Source organism: Rattus norvegicus, chromosome 19 (genome assembly GCF_036323735.1).
Source record: "Rattus norvegicus strain BN/NHsdMcwi chromosome 19, GRCr8, whole genome shotgun sequence".
Lineage (NCBI taxonomy): Eukaryota > Metazoa > Chordata > Mammalia > Rodentia > Muridae > Rattus > Rattus norvegicus.
The window spans coordinates 31206105-31229115 of record NC_086037.1 but is presented as its reverse complement, the minus strand read 5'-3'; the positions used below and the strand labels follow the sequence as shown (position 1 = coordinate 31229115).

Here is a 23011-nt window from a genome sequence, read left to right as displayed (position 1 = left end):
TTGAATGTTAAGAAAAAGAAAAAAGAAAAAAAGAAAAAAGTGAAAGACAGAGGGGCCTAGCCTGGCTCCAGGGACAAAGTGGGATTAGGTTCCCAGGATAGACAAGGCTGACCTGGTCTCAGAGACCCAGAACAAAGGGCTAACTCATACTCTTTCCTAGGTCACAGTAACATGTCAAATAGCCACCGTAATGAGAGAGCTACTGTAAACACCACCTTACTCTCCTAGATCAGTGCTTCTCAACCTTCCTAACACTAAAACCCTTAACATGGTTCCTCATGTGGTAGTGACCCCAAAATGTACAAATCTAAAACTATTTCATTGCTACTTCACACACTGTAATTTTGCTACTGTTATGAATGATAATGTAAACATCTGTGCTTCCTGGTGGCCTTAGGTGACCCCTATAAAAGGGTCATTCGACAGCCCCCAAAGGGGTCTCAACCTACAGGTTGAGAGTCACTGCTCTAGAGCAAGCATTGGACTTGCCATCTTGCCATTGATTTTCTTAGAACTTGTCAACACAAATTTAGGAAGGAATATTTTTTCGGTCTCCATATGTGTGTGTATTCATGTGTGTGCAGGGCAAAAGGACAGAGGACTATCTCAGGTGTTGTTCCTAAGGCACAGGTCATTATCTAGGTATCTATCTATGTACATACACACACACACATCTATCTATCTATCTATCTATCTATCTATCTATCTATCTATCTATCTATCCTCTATCTATCTATCCATCCATTCATCTATCCATCCATCCATCTATTTATCTATCCATCCATCCATCTATCTATCTACCCATCCATCCATCCATTCATCCATCTATCTATCCATCCAGTGTCTCTCATTGGTCTGAAACTCAGTAAGCAGGCTAGGCTGGCCAACTAGCCTTAAGGCTATTATTCATTTTTCCCTGCTTCCCCAGAGCTGGGATTGCAAGTATGCACCAGGATACTCAGCATTTTTTTCCACGTAGATTCTTGAGAGGGAATTCTGGGTTTGGTGCTCAGATGACAAGTGTGATGGTTTGCATACATTTGGCCCGGGACGTGGCACTATTAGAAGGTGTGGCCTTGTTGAAGGAAGTGTGTCACCATGGGGTTGGAGACCCTCCTCCTAGCTGCCTGAGGATGCTCAGTCTGTTCCTGGCTTCCTTCCGGTAAAGTTGTAGAACTCAGCTCCTCCTGCACCAGGCCTGCCTGGATGCTGCCATGTTCCTGTCTTGATGATAATGGACTGAACCTCTGAACCTTGTAAGCCAGACCCAATTAAATGCTGTACTTTAAAAACTTGCATTGATCATGGTGTCTGTTCACAGTAATAAAATCCCCTAGTTAAGACAGAAGTTGGTACCAGGGAGTGGAGTATTGCTGTGATAGGCCTGACCATGCTTTTGTTTGGAGGAATGTGGATTTTGGGACTTTGGGTTTGGAAAGCAGTGGAATGCTTTAAATGGGGCTTAATGGGCTATCCTAGTAGGAATGTGGAAGACTTTGTTACTGAGGGTGATTTGAATGGTTCGGACCTGACCCAAGATGGTTCTGTGCAGAAGAATTTCAGTTTGTGGCCTAGAGACTGTTTTTGTGGTATTTGGGGGGAAAATGTAGCTGCCTTTTGCCATTGTCCAAAGAGTGTGCCTGAGGTTAAGGTGAAGAAATTTAGATTAATTGCTTTGAAAAAGGAAGTCTCAAAACAGCCTGGTGTAAATTCTATTGCGTGGTTACTAAAATTCACTCTTATGAAGAGCATTTTAATGAAAAAAAGGGAAGTCGAGAAAGGAAAAACACAAAATATATGGTTCGAGTATTAAAGGGACACCTGGAAGTGAAATGGAGCTAAATCCAGTGCTCAAGAGTATTAAATTGAATTAAGGGAGTAATGACCTCGGGGCAAGGTCCCACCCAGCTAAGTGAGCTCCAGGCAACTTAGTACAAACCTTTAATCCCAGGAGACAGGCACACAGATCTCTAAATTCAAGGACAATCTACACAGCAAGATCCAGGACAGCCAAGCTTAAGCAGTGAAGAAGTTAAAAATATAATAAAACAAGGGGGCCATGCTCCAGCTCCTACAAGCAGCAGAACTCAGCAGCTTTGGCCATGTGTCTCTGGCTTTGTATGTAAGAGGAGTAGGAGAAAATTGAAGCTGGTCAGCTGGAGCTAAGAAAGAGACCAGCATCATTGAGGTGAAATCTAAAGGGAAGAGTTTTCTGAGAGCACAAAGAAGCTGTGTTCCAGAGATAGCCAAGGTTGTATCTCATGCTGCAGCTGGACTTGGTAATGTGTAAGAGTCACCCAGGTGGGACTGGTTTTGAAGGCATGAAGGGGTCATGAAGAGCAGCTGAGGCTGGGCACCATGAGAGACCATGGAAGGCCACTGGTGAAGGTGCAGCCTCAGTTGCAATTGATGAGCCAGGACTGAAGGGGTCATGCAAAGGAGTTGAGGATTGGTGCCCTGAAGAGAACCTGTGAGAGGCTACTGGTGAAGCCTAGTTGCAACAGAAGACCCCAGTGTCTTGGAGATGCTGGTACCATGGGATGATCACCAAGAACGGCTGAGGCAGTGGAGTGGATCAACCCGAGTGCTACAGAGGACAGAGCTGGAGAAGTGAAGCCAGCCCTTTGGAGGATCCTGTGTGGATCCAAGACATTAAAACAAGTTGCCTTGAAGACCCAGAGATGTTAAAGATGCCAGAGCCGTGGGCTATCTGTTGAGGAAAGCTGCTAACAGGGAGTGGGACCAGCTCAGGAGAAAGAAGTTTGTTTCAGTCAACAACGATGAAAAAGGAGGTGAAGATCTAAAGACTGCTTTGACATCAGACATGGACATGGCAGAGTGTGAAGTTTGCCCAGCTGGTTGCCTGTCTTAATTCGGGGGTTACAGTTCAGTGATTGGATGGATCTCAGAAGAGACTTTGAACTGTGGACTTTTAACATTGTTGATACTGCTATAGACTATGGGGACTTTGGAACTTGGACTAAGTGTGCCTTTTTTATTGTTATGTTTAGGTATGGCCTCCATAGACTCATGTGTTTGAACAAGCCAATGGAGGCCAGGGAGTGGAATGTGACAGTTTGCATATGCTTGACCCAGGGAGTGACACTATTAGAAGGTGTGGCCTTGTTGGAGGAAGTGTGTCACTGTGGGGTGGGCTTGGAGACCCTCCTCCTAGCTGCCTAAGGATGCTCAGTCTGTTCTGGCTTCCTTTGGGTGAAGATGCCTGGATGCTGCCATGTTTCCACCTTGATGATAATGGACTAAAGCTCTGAACCTGTAAGCCAGCCCCAATTAAATATTGTCCTTTATAAAACTAGCATTGATCATGGTGTCTGTTCACAGCAATAAAACCCTAAGACAACAATTATTTGCCCAACAGCCTGTCCTTAGCCCTAGCATTCTTATTGGTAACATTTTGTCAGCCTGGACCCAGAATACAAGAGTGTAGAGTTTCTTTTGATGGTTGTTATTGGTCGTCAACCAGAAAACCCAAATGCCTGGGCACAACCGTGAGGAATTTTTTTCTTAATTAAATCATTTGAAGTGGGAAGAGACATTTTCAATCCAGATCTTTTGAGGTGGGAAGATCAACCTTTAATCTGAGCCACACCTCTGCTGGCCACCTATATAAGTACTAGACAGCCATTGTTGAACTAGCTGGACCTGTAGCCAATTTAATAAATCACATTATGTATGCATGTATGTATATTACATGTGTATGTATATGCATGTGGACACTTACATGTATATGTATGTAGTGTGTATATATATATATGGGATTTATTAGATTTATGTATATATATATACATATATATTCATTCTGTAAATTTCATTCCTTTAGAGAACCCTGACTAATATAATTCCCAAGCTAAATGTGGGGTGCAGCCAGAGGCCCGAGACACCTGGAATATAAACCCATCTCTGCACCTTCTCAGTGTGGAGGACTCTTCTCATCCACGATCTCTATAAACTAATCTTACACTCCAGCAGGGGCATGCCGAGGATGGCAGCTGCTTAGAAGACTTCACTGTCCATCTGGAGGCTTGGCACTCTGTCCAGGCTGGTTTGAGGACACAGGGCTTTGCTGTGTGATTCCACCAGCTGGTAAATGGTATTGCAAACCCAGCCTCAGCTCTCCGCCTTCTGGTTAATAAACTCTGAGAGGACAAACTTGCAAAGGGCAGGATGATTTCCCCGTGAGGGGCTGGCCTTGGAGGCTTCCATCAGCACACTGGATTGGTCTCTGTCTAAAAGGAGGCCCTCACTATGGGAAAACACAGGAATCAGAATATGAAGGCGTTCTGGGTTCTGGAAGTTTGACTTTTTCTAGGAGCTGTAGACACCATAGGAGGACTTGGCTGGGAAGTCCTAGTGCTTCCGTTTTGCAGCCTGCTGATGCTGTCCTTTGCTTCTATCTATACCAGTCAGGGTGGGGAAGGGACTGCCCCTTCAACAGATCTGCCCAGGACATGCTTTCTCTTGGCCAGGCCCCTTCCCAGACCCTCACAAAGCACATGGGATTTGCAGATTATCTGATGCCCATGTTCAGTGGGAGATTCTCAGTAGCCCACAGGACTCTGGGTCACTATGGTCAGATCTGACATCCACAAGGGTCTTGTGGATCTTCCTTTCAGTCTGGATGAAGTGCTGCACCCTGCCTCTCCACGGCTGCCTTTGGAAGTCCCCACATGTAGTAGGGCTCGACATGCACCCTTGCTTTGGGAAGGAAGCAGAGGCAAAGGGAATAAGTCTCTCAGGTCCTCAGATGGTTCCCATGCCAAGAGGGTTCATCTCAATTACAGGAACCTTGACTCTTGTCTGTAACTACTCTTGACTGTATTTTCCTCATCTGCCAAGTGGGAATTCATAGCAGTCAGTCTACAGGGTGTGAATAATGTAAGGTCAGCCACCTCCTGGGTCACACTGAGGAAAGCTGGTAGTCATGGGGCAGCAGGACTTTTCTCTACCCCTGTTTCTATGTCTGGGGGAAGGAAAGGATTTGCTCTCAAATACCGCCATGCAAATTCATCCCTGCCACATTCAAAGTGCTGAGCACAGACAAGGTTGCTCCCTGGCTTTGTCACTCCCAGGCTACCACAAGCTGCATGCATAGACATTCAGGCCAGTTCCTCTATCTCCTCCTTGGCATGGAGAGAAAGTCTTACTAGTTGTGAGAGCTTCTAGAAGCCGCTGGGGAAGGCAGAGTACAAAACTTTATCCAGGCAGAAGGGAGGGACCACAAGTCCTCTGTGGAGGTCAGATCTGCTCTTAGTGGCTCAGAGCCCTGTGTTCTGCTGAGCATTGTCCACTGAGGTCCAAGGAGGAGCACAGCTATGGAAGAGCTTTTTCAGTCTGTCGGAGGGCCGGGGGTGGGGGGTGGACATAGTTTCCCACCCTGCAACAATCATCTGGGTTTCACTGGGTCTCAATCCACCCTCAAACCCTTTCGATCCGATCCTTGGCTCCCAAAGCTCACCAGAAGCTTACGAGCTAGGTCAATCTACCAAAGTCTGAAGGGATTTGTGCTGTGTTCCATGGTCTCAGGGGACAAGCTCATTTCCATGTACCTCCATTGATAGCGTATGTATGTTGAAGTATTGTTGTCTTTTACCTCGATAGGTCACCAAAGTGCCCCAAGATATCTGTAGATATTTGGTGGAAACACATCCAAACACATCCTGAATCCGCGGTGGCCCAGGCTCTCCTGCTGCCGCACACTTTCCTACACTCAAACCATCACATAAAAGAATACACCACACAGTAATCATTGACCCAATTGGTAAGATATAATTGCCTACCTAGATAAAAGCCCAGTACCATACATCCCTTAAGAACATTAATAACAACCTGTAAACACACAGAGTGAAATCTTAACGTTACCTGCCATGGCTTCTTGCCCTCTCCCTTCTGTCTCTTCCTCCTTTCCGTTCCAGTCTCCTCCTCTTCCTTCAAACTTTTCTCCTGCCTATCCTTCCTTCTCCTCCAATGACAGGTCTGCTTCTATCCTGTACCTGCCCCTCACCTGCATTTTTACAAATTCAATGGGGAGAAGGTTATGGTGAAGTCACCTGAGTCCTGAGCACATGACTAGGCAGCAGTCCTTGGGGCAGTGAAATGAGCATCAAAATACAGATAACTCCAGGGCAAACCACAATACCTGTAAGTTCTTTCAGTTGCTTGCAAAGCTTCTCTGGGGTTCATCTCAGAGAGCCTGTGCAACTCTGCACTCCAGGACACTTTTACACAAATGATACCACATAGACACATGGCATAACTGTACAGTGGCCCTATTAAGAAAATGGTGCCATTTTCTTGAGGAGTGTGAGGGCTAATCTTGGTTGTCAACTTGACTCCATCTGGAATCAACTAAAAATCCAAATTAGCTAGGCACGCCTGTGAGGGAGTTTTCTTGATTGGATTATTTGGTCTGGGAAGACCCACCCTAAATCTGCACCATACCTTCTGGAGGGAGCCCACATCAAAGGACATGGGAGAAGGGACCTATTGCTTTTTGCTTGTTTGCCCTCACTCCCAATGTCAAGTTTGTCTATTTGTTACTGTGTTGTTGGGTTGCTGTGACCAGGAATTAAACCATTTTTTTTTCAGGGTTCTAGTATATATCCAGTCTCACAGACTGAACAACTACTGGTTTCTTGACCAGTTCTGTGAGGAGATGGCCATTGCTGGACCCAGACCATATGCTGTAAGTCAGTCTAACGAATTCCCTGTTAATATCAGTCCTGTTCCTTTAGAGATCCTGGCTAACACAGGCAGCTGTATGTAGCACTATGTTGGCTGCCCACATAAGTCATTGCTGCAGGGGTCTGGTTTTTGTCCTCATCCATCCCTTAACAAGGGATGCCTTCTGAGGGTAGCCCTGTTTCCGGACTGGGCTGCCCTCATCCTCTGCTGTCCTGGAAGATTAGAAGCATTATCCTCTCTGTCACTAGGGGCTTCTTACCCATCACTCCTCAGGAGTTCCTTATAACATGATTCTACTTTGAAATAATGCCCCAAAAGAAGGGTTTAGAAATAGAAAGTCTCTCAAAGAGCAGTTTTGGAGCCGTGATGGAGCCTACTTGGGACCAGCCTCCTAGAGAGCTGAGGTGGTGAGACCAGTGAAAGGCCGGAAAGAAGGGGCAGAGAAAGTGGGGATTGTACTGTGTCCTGAGACTATAGGGTGTGGTTAGGGACTGTTCCCAAACCTTGCCCCTCTCCAAAGCTCTAGTCTCTTTGACCCCAAAAACAGTCCAGGCAGGCCTGGTTCCACAAGTGGAGATCTGTGCATCTACTCACAAAGTTCCTCTTGCTTGGCTTAAGGCTTGACTGTCACTGTGTCAGGACTCTTAATATTTGGACCTGGAGTACTGTAGTTGTTTTGGGCTTGGTAAAACACATCACAGGTCCTGCTGTGAGGGTTTGAAAACCCTTGGAGGAGTGGCATGGGGATCTGTGTTTGTCTCTAGGCCTCTTGCCTCAGTCTATCCTTATTGGGCCTCGAGTGTCTATCAGGAGCTTGAGATGCAGAAACAGGAAAAGTCAGCAGGTTCCTGGCTCCAGGTCAGCATCCATCGTCCAAGGGAGAACTCAGGCCACCATGTGTGGAAGAAGAAACCCAAAACTTGAATGATTAGGACCTGTACTGAGGATGGGATGACCTGGGGGAGAGGGGATATGAAGAGCAGGCTGCCGGCAAGAAATAAGCTGAGGCTTCCCTGAATGAGGACATGTAAGGAGGCCTCTAGGACATGAGAGCCCCATGATGAGGTAGCAGCCATGCTGTGGGCTTTAGAAGAAGTAGCCATGTTAGTCATGTATGACTCCCACATTTCTGATGGAGAAACTGACATCCTACTGGCTCTTTAAGTGAGCTGTGGACAGAACTCAGATCCAATCCACAAGAGCAACCACCACTATTTAGTCAGGGTTTTACTTCTGTGATCAGACACCATGACCAAGGCAACTCCTATAAAGGACAACATTTAATCCGCTCTGTCTTACTGGTTTTGAGTTATCATCAAGGTAGGGTACATGGGAACACCCAGACAGGCACAGTGCTGGAAGAGCTGAGAGTTCTACATCTTGTTTTGAAGGCAAGCAGTAGAAGACTGGCTCCCACATGGCTAGAAGGGTCTCAACACCCACAGTGACACACTTCCTCTAACAAGGCCACACCCCCTTATAGTGCCACTCCCTGGGCCAACCATATTCAAACATCACAACCCCTTTGCGTAGGAGTGTGAGCCAGCCTTTGTGTTCTGACTGTCTGAGGGTAGGTGATGGCTCCCCTCTGTCTCATGTCTCCTCTTGGGCCAAGAAACTCTGAGCACTGGCTCTGGGGATCAGAGATGAAGCAGTCTTTCATCACCTTGGCTGGAGATGAGGAAGAAATTTTATCCTGTGATCACTTAAGCAAAGCCAGCTGGAGGTAGCTGCTTGAGAGATGAAAACAAATTCTTGGTCCAGAATATGTATGTTGGACACAGGGTTTTCAGCTGTGCCCACCTTGAAGTCCAGCAGAAAGGAAGAGGCCAAAACATACCATTAGCCCCCAAGGAAGCTCTCTGTCTGCTTATGCCTTCCACTAGCACAGGGTCTCTTTGTGGACAGGTCCCAAAGCTCCACTCCATGTGCCAATCTCAGAACCAATCTAGGTGGGGCATAGCATTGCACACAAATGCAGACTTGGATGGAGTTGGTTCCAGAAGTCCTTGGCCTGGCAGGGAAGCCAGACTACAAATATGTGCAAGTGGATGCGTGAGTTTTAAATGGATGAGGCTGAATCCGAGGCGGAATGCATCCCTGTTCTTGGACATTCAGAATTGGGTGCCTACTGGGTGCTTGGTTTGGAATACAGCTTTGAGCTCGAAAACTCATTGCCCCCCAAGCCTTTTCCCAAAATGGTGGCTCATGCCTGTAATCCTAGCACTCAAGAGTTTGAGGCTGGAGGACCACAAATTTGAGGTCAGCTGAGGCTACGTAGTGAGTCCCAGACAGCAAGTAAACAAATAGATGGACTAGCATCATGATTACCATGAAGGAAATGGGCAAAGCCTAGAAGCTAGGAAGTAGAGACTGGAGGGAAAGGTGACGTTGAGTTGAGGCCCTTTGAACGGGGCCCATCTGGCCAGGAGCCAGATCATAGACAAAAGTAAAGATAAAAGGCCCTCTCTAATGGAATGAGTCATGAAAACCAAGAAACTCCAGATCATCTCAGTAAGACAAGATCATAGCAGTCTCTCTGAATGGTACCCAAATTGATCAAGGCCCTCAGAAGAAATGTCTCAGTTGCCTCATTTCTTTGGCAACATTCTAGGCAAAACAACAAAACAAAACACACACACAAAAAACAACCAAACAACAAAAAACAAAAACAAACAACAACAACAAAACACCATTAATATCTAGATGATGCCTTCAGCTCTACTATGCTCCCCATGTGACCCGTGAAAGCCATTTAATCTTTCTGGGTTACTCCCCTGAAGAACAGCAGACAAAACTCTGTAAAGCTTTCAGAAGTTTGAAAGCCAGTGATTCCGCATCTAATAGGTCAAGAAAAAACCTCTTGAGCTGATACTGGGGCTATACATGGAGTCCCTGATTTACACAAGCAGCTTCTGCCCTAAGATCATGGCAAAGGCTGTGAGCTAGGAGGTTGAGCTCTCAGCCTCAATCCCTTGTTTGGGCTGCTCCAGAGCTCTGGGGACATGTCCTGGCCTGCACCCGCATGTGTCTTATATTAGTGTTATTCTCTCAATGGCTACAGTCCTAAAGCTGATTGAGTTATTTGTGTTGCTCATACATGGATGCCGCCTCTGGCCAAGGCACTCAGTGCTATTTGTCTTTCTGCCTCAGTGTGACTACATCATCAAAACCCAAGTGGCTGTCATGGTGTAGACTTTAACACAAGCCCAGATGCAGGCTTGAAACTTGGCTGTGATAAAGAAGGAAGATAAGGTTTCTTGTTTGTTTTGAGAAATCGTGAGCCCTGTTCATGTGGGACTCTCACAGAGTGATGGAGAAGATACAGGACCCTTCCTGATGGATGTGGACAAAGACATAAGACAAAAGCAGAACCAGCCACCTCTCCTTAAATTCTGCATGTCTGCAAGGGACATGAAGCCATGCCCTTCGCTGTAATCTCACAACACTTGTGAGAATTTCAATGAAAATGAATGGCCTCCATAGGTTCATAGTGAAGGGTATTATTAGCAGGCGTCCTCTTGTTGGAGTAGGTGTGGCCTTGTTGAAGTAGGTGTGGCCTTGTTGGAGTAGGTGTGGCCTTGTTGGAGTAGGTGTGGCTTTGTTGGAGGAAGTGTGTCACTGGGGGTGGGCTTTAAGGTCTCAGATGCTCAAGCCTGGCTAGTATATTGCTGTCTCTTCCTACCACCTGAGGACCCAAATGTAGAACTAACTCTAAGCTACCTCTCGAGCATCATCTCTGCCTGCATCACACCATGCTTCCTGCCATGATGATAATGGACTATAAACCTCTGAAACTGTAAGCCAGCCTCAGTGAAATGTTTTCTTTTACAAGCATTGTCACAATGTCTCTTCACTGCAATACGAACCCTAACTCAGACAATACTCTTGGTATGTTCTGTTTCTGGGGACCCGCAAGATGCCCCAGGTAGCTCATGGGTGGGAACAAGCTGGAGTTGAGAGGATTCAAGATCAACACCAGCTTCTCAAGCTTTTCCACAATGATGGAGGGTGACAATGGGGATCACTTGAAGACCTCTCCGCTATCCGCAGTTTTCCCATATATTAATGTTTTCAGATCTAATATCCAGTGGCTTCCTCTGCATGTATTTCCTGTGTCCAGGTCTACCAGCCCCTATCACTGGGTAATGCTAAGCTCAATGGTTAATTGGGGTCAGTAGATCTTACCCAGTGTCATGACTCACTATGTGAGATCTGACAAGTCTGTGTAGAAAATGCTCCACATGCCAATGGCCAGGAAACCCCCAAAGGCCAATGTGGTAACCCAAGTAATGTTTCTCACACTTGCTTTAAGTGCCCTCCCACCCCCACCCCCGGAGCTGAGGACGAAACCTAGGGCCTTGCGTTTGCTAGGCAAGAGCTCTACCACTGAGCTAAATCCCCAACCCCTTGCTTTAAGTTTTTAGCAACTTTTTGTTGTTAATAAGTACTATATTTATATGACTTGATAAACCAGGAAAAGTATTCATGGAAACGCTAATACAGTCCCCTGCCACAGCACCCAAACACATCAGCACACACAAAGGTCTTTTTTCTCCCCTCCATTACATGCTGTGAACACCAAAGACCATGAGTTAAAGGTTTAGCATCTATCTGTGGCACTATCGGGAGGTGGAAAACCCTTAGGAGGAAGTGGGGTGACTGAAAATGTGTTCTTGAAGGATACCCTCGCTTCTGTGAGGAGAGCAGTGTTCTACACACACGCTTCTCTTCATGGTGCCTGTCTCCCACTGACCCACAGCAATAGACAAAGCTAACGAACCCTCCACCCCCACCCCAAGAAACCCTTCTTCCATGAGGTTGATGTAGCTTGGACTTTTTATCTTGGTAATGGAAATCTGACTGACATTAGACAAAGTTAATACAGTCCGCCATCACCTCACTGATACTTTAGGGAAACCTATGGTGTGACCTTCTACCTGCCAGGCTGTGTAGTGGTTTCCAGGATCCAGTGAAATGGGAGGACATTTAAAAAATGCTTCAGGACGCGACACACACTTGGAAGGGAGAAAGAGAGAGTTTCTGTTCTGGCTTTATTGCCCACTTGATATAAACTGGTGCTACATGGGAACAGAGAACGTCAACTGAAGACCTGCCATGACCAGACCAGCCCGTGGTCTCATCAGTGGGAGATTTTCTTGATTACATTACAGTAGAAAGGGAAGTTCAACTCTTGACATAATATTCACATGGGCCTTTCCTCATACGCCCTCTCTCTGTCTAAAAGCCTTGTCCCCAAATACAAGAGTATTTCTAATAAGGGACTAATAGAGGGGAAGCCGGCTTCTGTACAGGGCAAGCACACAGTAAAGCTATTAAATGTGAATTTCCACATCAAAGACTCGGACCAGCCAGTGACCCAAGGCTCCTCTCCTAGCCACTGGCTTTTCCTTGAAATGCTTTGTTTGGGGAGGCATTCTGGCACCTCTGGGATTGCCCAACCAGCTGAGCAGCAGTAACTGGCTACTGGCCACAGGCAAAGACAAGCTTTGCTCAGAACATGTGACCCAAAGTGTCAAGGCAAAGAGTTCCCATGCTGTGGAGCTGACAAGTGCTTGTAGTGAAGTCCCATAAACAGCCTCTTCATGGTGGCAAAGACTGCTTTGTAAGTCTCTCCCCAACTCAGAAAACCCAGCAAGATGGAGCTTCTCTCCTCCTACCTGTAGGTTTCTCTTTGATTTCAAGATCACTTTGTGAGGTGGCATAATACAACACCGATGTGAGGTGTTCCACAATACAACATTGATATTGGGTGCAATTGGGAAGGATACAATGGGAAATATAGAATATTTTCAACCTTGCCCCTCATGTTCTATTAGTTAAAAACATATTTTTAAGATATGTATTATTAATGGCACTATACAATCTCATCAGCAGATGGGTTTGCTAGATGTAGTTTTCCTAACATAAAGCAGAAATTGACAGGTTGAGGGGGCATATCAGGACTCTGGGATCCAGACACTGGTATTGACAGACAGGGCCAGGAGCAATAGTTATTGATTAGATGGTGCTAGTAATTATATTTTCTGAGCTGTTTGACTGGGCGGAGCAGAGGGGAGGTATACTTCAGGGTTGGGAGAAAGCATTTTAACAATGTTGTCAGTGAGAAGCCTAGAGCCAGGGCATTTCCCGATCTTTGCTCACAGCACCTGCCATAATTGTTCAGCCACACAGCACAGCATGGTTAGACACCCTGGGTCGCCACTTGTGTTTTTAGGCAGCTTCCCAATAGATGCTATAATGGGCTAGTTCAGTGCTTGCCTCCACCTTCCCTTCTGTCATTCTTGCTGGAATGATCATACCCATCACTGTCATCACTGCAGTTATGATTGTACAATCATACCTACATTGTACATACATGCATGCATGCATACATACATACATACATTGCTACCATTACTACCATTGCTACCAACACCTCCATCATCACAATTCCTGCCATTACCTTTACAATTGCATCGTTACTGCAGTTACCACCAGCACTGCCATCAGCACCGATGGTGCTGTTACCATCATGGCTGTACCACTACCACCATTGACATCACTGCCATTTCCACCATTAACTCCACTATCATTGCTATTATTGCTGTCACAACCGTAAATACCATTACCATCATTGCCGTTACTACCATGACTATTACCATAACGATGGCCATTGCCACACCACCATTACTGCCTCCTGCCACTGTTAGCAGCGTTAGGATTTCTACCCGTGGCAACATTATCACCAGTACCATCACCATCACCACCAGCGCTACCACGAGAGTCTATTAGCACCATCAGTTCTGCATCAGCAAGAAAGTGCCACCACCACCCCAGCAATGTTACTGCACCTCAGTTGTTACTGCCATCTCTAAAAGTGTCATGGTCACCAGCCACTAGTAACACTCAAACCCAACACAAATGTCATTAGCTACTGTCATTTTTATGACTACAACCGACATCACTTTCATTATCATTGTCCTCTCCATGCCCAACCTCCCCAGCCCCAGAGCCTTGTTTTCAACAGCACTGTAATACCATGCTTCTGCTGTGAGGAAGAAGTCACCTAAGAGTCAACAGCCATTCCCTGTGTCTTCCTAATTGGCATCAGCATCTGGCCCAGAGGACTTACTTCCTCTATTCTTGGATTCCATGGCCGAATGACTTGTAAAAACCTTCGTTCATTAAAAATACCATTGTCTTGGTTGAGTGGGAACCTGGATGACCAGACCTATGTGCACACTCCTGTGTCTTTAAGATAGAGCTAAACGCCTGCTCAGAGTTCAACACATGTGTCCTGATCAGATATATGTGTCTAGATATGTATGTATAAACACATACACAAACAAAACCAGTCTTCAGGATGAGCAGAGCATTCTGACATGGGTGGCAGTGGGTGACCTCTCTGAGGTCATTTGAACAATTTCTGACTCCAGGTAAAAGCAGCTGGATTGGGGAGGATTTCAAGGAAGCAGAGGAAGGATACCCAGGACTCCGTCTTTTCTAAGGCAAGGACACAGGAGGCCTTTTCTTCTACTGACTAAGGGAGGGTTCTCCTAAAATTTTCTCCGTGGACTGTCTTAGTTTTGGTTTTGCTGTTGTGAACATACACCATGACCAAGGCAACTCTTATAAGAACAACATTTAATTAGGGCTGGCTAACAGGTTCTGAGATTCAGTCCATTATCATCAAGGCAGGAACAAGGTGGCATCCAGGCAGGCATAGTTCAGGAGGAGCTGAGAGTTTTACATCTTCATCTGAAGGCTGCTAGTGGAAGACTGACTTTCAGGTAGCAAGGGTGAGGGGGTCTTTTTTTTTTTTTTTTTTTTGGGTGAGGGGGTCTTAAGGCCACACTCACAGTGACACACCTACTCCAACAAGGCCATGCCTCCCAATAGTGCTACTCCCTAGGCCAAGCGTATTCAAACCGTAACATTTCACTCCCTGGTCCCCATAGACTTGTTAAAACATATGAGTCGATGGGGACCATACCTAAACATAGAAAATGCAAAATACATTTAGTCTAACTTCCAAAGTCCCCATAGTTTATTGTAGTTTCAAAGATGTTAAAAGTCCAAAGTTCAAAGTCTCTTCTGAGAGTCATCCAATGACTTAACTGTAATCCCCAACGCAAGGTGGGAAACCAGCTGGACAAAGCCCAAACTCTCCATGTCTGATGTCAAAGTGGTCTTTGGATCCCCAACTCCTTTTTCTTTTTTTTTTTTTTTTTTTGGTTCTTTTTTTCGGAGCTGGGGACCGAACCCAGGGCCTTGCGCTTCCTAGGTAAGCGCTCTACCACTGAGCTAAATCCCCAGCCCTCCCAACTCCTTTTTCATCTTTTGACTGCAACAAACTTCTTTCTGCTAGGCTGGTTTCATCCCCTTTTAGCAGCTTTCCTCAGCAGATAGGCCATGGTTCCGGCATCTCAAACATCTTGGGGTCTCCAAGACAACGTCAATGTTACAGCTTCTTGTTTCAATGTCTGGGATCCACACATGATCTTCTGGGCTCCTCCAAAGAGCTAGTGTCACTTCTCCAGCTCTGCCCTCTGTAGCACTCTAAGCTCAGGCTGATCCACTCCACTGCTGCTGCTGTTCTTGGTGATCATCCCATGGTACTGGCATCTCCAATATGCTGGGCTATTCCACTACAACTAGGCTTCCCCAATAACCTGTCATAGGCTCTCTTCATGGTGCCAAGCCTCAACTCCTTTGCATGACCCTTTCAGTCCTGGGCCATCAACTGCAACTGAGGCTGTGCCTTCGCCGATGGCCTTCCATGGCCTCTCACAGTGCCCTGTCTCAGCTGCTCTTCATGAACTTCACTCCTTCACGCCTTCAAAACCAGTACCACCTGAGTGACTTTTACATATTACCAAGTACAGCTACAGCATGAGATACAGCCTTGGCTATCTCTGGAACACAACATCTTTTTGCTATCAGAAAACACTTCCCAGAAGATTTCACCTCAGTGATGCTGCTCTCTTCTTAATCATCGCTAATTTCTTAGCTCCAGCTGACCAGCATCAATTGTCCCAGGAGTCCCTTCCTTTTTCACTCTAAAGCCAGAGCCACATGGCTGAAGCTGCCAAGTTCTGCTGCTTCCTGGGGCTGGAACTTGGCCCCCTTGTTCTTGCTCATTACACCAACTCCTTCACTGCCTAAGCTTGGCTGTCCTAGATCTTGCTCTGTAGACTGACTTTGAACTCTGAGATCTGTATGCCTGTCTTGTGGGATTAAAGATGTGTACCACCATGCCTGGATTTAAACCTTTCTTCACCTAGCACTTGCTCTGTCCTAGGCTGTCCTTGAACTCAGAGATCTGCCCCGCTTTATCTCCTGAGATTAAAGGTGTGTACCACCCTGTGTGAATCTAAATTTAACTGGGTCCAAAGTCCTACTCCCTTAATCTTCTCTCTCCTAGAACACAGGATTAGACTCCATTTCACTTCCGGGTGCCTCTTTAATTCTTAAATCATGTATTTTATATTTTCCCTTTCTAAGCTTGCTATGCTTGTTTTAAATGCTCTTCAGGAGACTTAGCCAGAGAACAAAGTCTATGATGGGCGTTTCTGAAACTTCCTTTGTCAATGCAATTAATCTGAGTCTCTTCACCTTAGCCTCAAGCAGACTCTTTAGACAAGGACAAAAGGTAGCCATATTCTTCACCAAAATAAAACACACACACACACACACACACACACACACACATACACAAAACAGTCTCTAGGCCACATTCTGAAATTCTCCACTGAAACCTCCTGGGCGAGGTCTGCACAGTTCAAATTATACTCACCAACAAAGTCTTCCACATTCCTACTAGGATGGCCCATTAAGCCCCATTTAAAGCATTCCACTGCTTTCCAAACCCAAAGTCCCAAAATCTACATTCATCCAAAGAAAAGCATGGTCAGGCCTATCACAGCAATATCCCAGTCCCTGGTACCAACTTCTGTCCTAGTTAGGGTTTTACTGCTATGAACAGACACCATGACCAAGGCAACTCTTATAAGAACAACATTTAATTGGGGCTGGCTTACAGGTTCTGAGATTCAGTCCATTATCATCAAGGCAGGAACAAGGTGGCATCCAGGCAGGCATAGTTCAGGAGGAGCTGAGAGTTTTACATCTTCATCTGAAGGCTGCTAGTGGAAGACTGACTTTCAGGTAGCAAGGGTGAGGGGGTCTTAAGGCCACACTCACAGTGACACACCTACTCCAACAAGGCCACGCCTCCCAATAGTGCTGCTTCCTGGGCCAAGCCTATTCAAACCATGACATGGACTTTCACAGAGTCCCTGACCTTTCCACTGTTGAACTGTTTTTACTGTGTCTGCCAGCACTCTCAATGGTGAAAACATGGATTGTACCTCAAGACAGGAGAGAGAACACTTCCCAAGAGCTCCCCTCCCTCCCACACCCGAACTGTCCCTGTTGTCTTGGTTGCAGCACCTTCTTCCCCACTGACCCCTGAAACCTGCAGCAAAGCCCATTGTTCTTCATCAAACTCTCAGTGCTGGGCTGTGTGAGAGAACAGTGTGCCTGCTGGTCAGGAGGCCAACCTTTTGTTTAGCAAATCTGTTTTGCCTAAGTACAGATTGAGTTGGCTTGGTTTATTGGGACATTTGGTTTTAACATGCTACATGTTAAAGGATAACATAGCCATTAAAGAATGTAATTTTTATCTATCTATCTATCTATCTATCTATCTATCTATCTATCTATCTATCTATCTATCCAAAGCTGGATGCTGGGCTCTATACTGGGATATAAATATGGACAAAAAGATCCAGCAGGAGAAGAGAAATCCACGAACAGCTCATCCGTTCTTGACCATCCTCCTTGATAGGTGGAAGGGGGCCTACAGAGTGTCTGTGCGAGCATCTGTGGTGAGGAGTGGGGTCCTTTGCATGGAAGTCCCTGCTGACTTAGTATCTTTTCGCTGACTGAAATAAAAGCTCCCTTCCTCAGCACACCCTTTGCAGTGTTGAAACTGCTATATAGCCGTTGGTATCTGTGAAAGATGGTTCCAGAACCCACCCTGGGTCAAAATCTGACGATGCCAAGTCGCGGCCTTTCAGTAATTTGGCACAATATCCATGCATAACCGAATCTTTTTTCCTCTCTCTCTCTCTCTCTCTCTCTCTCTCTCTGTGCTTTTCATCGGCTCTAGGTTACTTGTTAGCCTCAATGTAGCACCGGTGCTGTGGAAATGACTATTGTTTCACATCGATTAGGGAGTAATCGTGAGAAAAATGTCCACCACCACCCCGGCCCTGTTCAGTTCACCACACAGTTCATGGGTGAGATTCAAGATGCAAATGGTGCTTGATGGAGACTGAGGGTTTGAGCTGGGGAAGGCACAGGCTACGGCAATGTGTATCAAGCTTGCTATTCACACAGAGTGCCCAGCATGGGGCAATGCCAAGATTTATTCCTCAGAATTTTGTGAAAAGGAAGCCCCCCCCCCCCCTGTTTGTCTGGAGACGTGGAGTCTATGGATCTGAGGATTGGAATGGTCATTTGCCAGAAAACCATCATCATAAACACAGAAGTCTCGAGGGGCAGTGATGTAAAAGTCATCCTTGGGTGTGAACTTGTGCGCTGTGCAACCTTTGCAGTTGTAAATTCACACGAAACTCCATCTAGGTGGGCCAAGAAGCCCGAGGTGGAGGAGGTATCAACTTGTGCTGACCTGATTAAGAGCTGGAACAGACATGGCTCCATCTGGTCCCAAATGTGATGGTTTGTATATGCTTGGCCCAGGGAGTGGCACTATTAGAAAGTGTGGCCTTGTTGGAGTAGGTGTGTCACTGTGGGTGTGGGCTTAAGACCCTCATCCTAGCTGCCTGGAAATCAATCTTCCACTAGCAGCCTTCAGAGGAAGATGTAGAACTCTCAGCTCTGCCTACACCATGTCTGCCTGGATGTTGCCATGCTCCTGCCTTGATGATAATGGACTGAATCTCTGACTGGTAAGCCAGCCCCAATTAGATATTGTCTTTTATAAGACTTGCCTTGGTCATGCTGTCTGTTACCAGGAGGAAAACCATAAGACACAAAGCCTAGGTAGATTAATGTGAAGGTTATACTGGCAATGTGTCACAGTCCTTAATTATGTCGTTGGGGTAGAGTGAACCCACAGCTGACGCTCAAGGCATGAGCAGGACTGGAAGGGAGATATCAGCAAAAGTTAGTTGGCCAAGAAGGTGAGAAGGACAGAGTGGAAACAGAGTCACAACTCAAATGGTTTAAGAACAAGAACAAAGGCAACTGGTTCTTAAAATGCTTCCAATGTGCGGTGCGGCCTCTTCCAGATAATCTGAAAATCACCTGCCCTTGATTAACCCCTACTCGTACATAGAGCATCTCTATGGGGGCCCTGGAAGGTCCTGGTAGGAAGACATCTGCCAGCAAGGACCACAGTTAGGGCTGAGATAGTGGCCAGTTAGTTCTCCTTCACTACCCAAAGAGAAGGCACAACGAACTTTTAGAGGGAGAAGCGTTGTTAGGGCTCACAATTCTGAGTTTTCAGTGGCTGGCTGAGGGAGCCCTTTGTTTCAGGACCCTGATGAGGCAGCCTCTCATAGTAAGAGCGCTCGGTGAGACAAACGGTCCACCTCATTGGCCAGGAAGCAGCAAACAAAACTAAAACTAAAACAAAATAAAACTAAACAAAAATCCACCCAAAACAGGAAAAGGGAAGATGCCAGGTTCTCACAATTCTTTCTGAGGCATAGATTATCTTTAATGACTAGGCGACTCTCCAGGAGGCCTCATCCTTTACTGATCCCACCACCTCCTAACATCGCCCCCTAGGGGATCAAACCTTTAGCACACCGACCTGTGGGGCAGACAGGCCATCCTCAGACCTCAGGTGGACCGCGGGGCTGAACTGAGAGGCCTCCTTTTCAGCACAGCACAGCGCAGCACAGCATGCCTTTTCTTCCCATCTCCACACACCGGCCCGGGAGGGCAGGGGCCCCATCTCCAGGCTCTGGAAGCAGCGTGGCTCTGCAAACGCGTCCCCTTGGCATAGCCTGATGGGAAGAGGAACTCCAGCGGAAGCAGATACATATCTGCTGCTAAGCAGCTTTGTGTGTCCACACATGATGGATGGCACCGAAGGAGGAGCTAGAAAACAAATTATTGTGTCTCTTCCCCACCGACAGGTCTTTAGCGGGGCCGACCGGGGAGAGGAGATGCTGACGATTAGAAGGTACCTCACAATGGGCGCTCCGCACAGGAAAAGTGTCCGGAGCTTATCTATTGTTAAGTGATATAATTTATCGTCGCCGAGGGTTAAGGAGCAATTCCAGTTCTTTCCTACTTCGGGAACAGAGATTTGTGAGACAATGCCCAAATTTAGACACTGAAGAACTGTCTGCAGAAACGTTCCCCAAAGGCGGGTGGCTGGTGCACGCTGGAAGCCAAGTCATTCACAGAGCTAATTTGAGGCTCTCCTCAGAAACTATATTTGCTTTCTGAGCGCATGGTGAGTTTTCATCTGGGCTCTGACCAGCTGACAGCTATGCAAGTTTGTAGATACCAGTAATTGCGTATAGATAACCTTGATGGTTGACCTCGGCGGAGCCAGGCCCGCCCAGCTTTCCATTGTTTCTGGCTTTGCCAGTTGCTACTCCACTGCTGCGGGATGAATTTATATATTAAGAACTCGCAGCAGTGGGAATTGCTTATCATTCCTCATTCTGTCCTGTAAGCTTCTATTTACTTGCCTTAGTGAGCTTGGGAATAAAAGCCGTGCTCTGACTGTTCACTCTGAGTAGCAGAGGGCAGTGTGTTGAAAAACTATCCTAATTTCTAAAAACAAAGGGAAGGGGAGAGCACTTGTTTGTCTTCTCAAATCTCAAGGAGAGGCCCCTCGTCTCATCCAGCCACCGCGGCTGTCTAAACGGGTTCCCAGCCGCCGTCTCTTAGCGTCGTCGTCCCGTTTAGCTCGGAAGCAGACGAGTTTGAATTCTACCCACCACCATCGCCAGCCTGAAACCCTTGTGTTTTAAGAGAAATGCTGCAAGCAGCTCGGAATTTATGTTTAATTCAGAGAGACACTTTAAAAAGTCTCTGGGAGGGAAAGGGGATGATGATCCTGCGGTGAGGGGAGGGCGGGTGACGGGCCCACAGGAAGATTGGAGTCCCCGTTAGCATCAGGCATCAGGCTCGAGGCTGGTCGACAGAATGTTAATGCTGTGAGCATGTGAGCATCTCTGCAGTGTGTGGTGTGGCCGTCTCTATCTGGTTCTTTCTTTTTTCTTTTTTGGATGGTTGAAATATCATCTCTGAATATGACTGGCCCTGAAATTAGGAAGAGAAGACGTAGCAGCCAGAAACAAGCTTTTTCTGGACGTGTCATTGGAGAGAGAAGCCCGTCTGTGTTTCCTTGGGGGCACTCCTCCTATGACCTTTGAACTTTGAGGCGGTTTCAGAGAAGGGCGAGCAGGGCCCGTCTCCGTCAGATGGTGGCTTCAGAGGCAGGTGAAGAGGAGCAGAAGGCAGGCCAGGTTAAGTCTGGGCAGAGGTGGTAGTAATGACACAGGGGACATTCAAAGGGTCTGGCTTCAGCAGCAGTGGGAGTGGTGTTCTGGAGGCCTGGCTGCTGAGCCTCCCTCCCTCCGAGTGTCACTACTCAGCTGAGGGAGTCTGCCTTTGATGCTCTCAACATCAGAACATCAGACCTTCTTCATCCTGGGAAGGGAGGTTTGGGTTCGTCAGCCAGGGCAAATAGCTCAAGGGAAATTTCATTTTCTCTTTGTTGGACCCCTGCTTTCATCTGCTTGGTGATAGCTGTCCGACCACCACACAGAGAGTAAAGAAGGCTCCTCGGACCCAGGCGAGCACGGCCAATTTAAGGCCTGTGCTGGAAGCAGGTAGCCGCTTGGGTGCTGGAGGGCTTCTGCGGGACTCAGGCACAGAGTAAGGAGGGGGCAGTTGCAGATCCTCGTAATTTCTGGGAAACTGGGCCTTCAGAGTTTTCGGCCCTGCCTAGACCAACTGGTTTGGCCTCCCTTTCAACAAGGATAGTCTTGTCGGCTTCTCTGCCTGTCGGCACAGCTCCCGTATGAGGAAGAGATCAGGAGCAAATGTTATGCCAGAGACCTACAACCAGCTCATTTCCATAGCTGGCTCACGAGCCAGAGGCCCCCAGGTTCAAAATCTAAACTTTGTCCTACCTAGGTACTTAACCAGGAACAATGTGTTTCAGTGTTCCCTTGATTAGTTTCATCTGTAGAATGGGTTCAGGGTTAACAGCAGCTTGTGGTATGGGTGTTCAATAACATGCAGTGAAGGCTCCATGGAGTTACTGTGCACACAATACCCATGATCCTTCCTGCTGTCAGAAAAGGTTTCACCAGACTCAGGCACAGTGGCATAGTCTGTGACCCCAGCACTCAAGAAGACTAAAAATTTGAGGCCAATCAGAATTATATAAGATGGCCAGATCTGGTTGGAAAGAAGGAAGAGGGAGGGAGGTGCGGGGGGAAAGAGAAAGAAGGAGTTCTGTAGACACCAGCTATCACCGAAAATATCCGCTTAGCCATTTCATTTTCACTTGAACGCAGTCCAGAAAGCCTTAATATTTTAAAAGCAGCCTCGTAGCCGCGGAAAGAGTGTTTGTGAAGCCAAACTAAGACGGCAGAGAAGTTGACTACAGCTCAGCCAGCCTGGCTGCCCGTCCCCAAATGACAGGTGAGCACACTTGAGTCCTCAGACAACTGCTCTTTTCATTGTAATGAAGGACTGTAGGAGTCGGTTCTTAGGAGATTAAATTCGCTAAGTAAGGCAGATCTCAGGAGGAGGGGGAGAAGTGGGCACAGGCTGACTCCAGAGGAAAAAGAGTCTGCATAGACAGTGGGACAGTGGCCTTCAGAGCCAGGGTTCAAGGCCCTTTGGTCCAGGGGGAAAGCGATGTTCAGAAAAAAAGGACCAATGAAGTGGAAGGAGCTACTAGACTGGAGGTGGAGCAGGCCACGGCCTGAGACCTCAGGGACGTCTGCAGAGATGACCCTGCCCCTGAGCTTGAAGTGATATGTTGAATGCTATCAATGAAACGAAGGGTGCATTCAGAGGTTTGGTGACAGTAGGTGGCCCCAGAAGGTTGGAGGAGCAGTAGGGGGAATGTGGAATTTCCACAAAGTACTGTTGTCCCCTCCTTTTGGAAACCAGGCATAGCCCCCTGGGTTTCCAGGACCTGTGTGGCAGGGAGCATCTGACAGGCCTTCATCTCTTGGGACCAAATGAACATGAAAATCCCTCTGCTACCAACGGAGATGATTAGCTCACCTGGTCA

At 46.9% G+C, this 23011-nt stretch overlaps 1 long non-coding RNA gene across 1 annotated transcript in view; it reads right to left on the bottom strand.

Annotated features, from left to right (window-relative positions):
* The window catches only part of LOC134483614 (uncharacterized), a 42246-nt gene extending 19827 nt beyond the window's left edge, over window positions 1-22419 (bottom strand). The window contains exon 1 of the long non-coding RNA XR_010060415.1: window positions 19550-22419. This is a non-coding gene — a long non-coding RNA (uncharacterized LOC134483614). The remainder of the gene's footprint in view (window positions 1-19549) is intronic.
* Window positions 22420-23011: the final 592 nt, after the last annotated feature.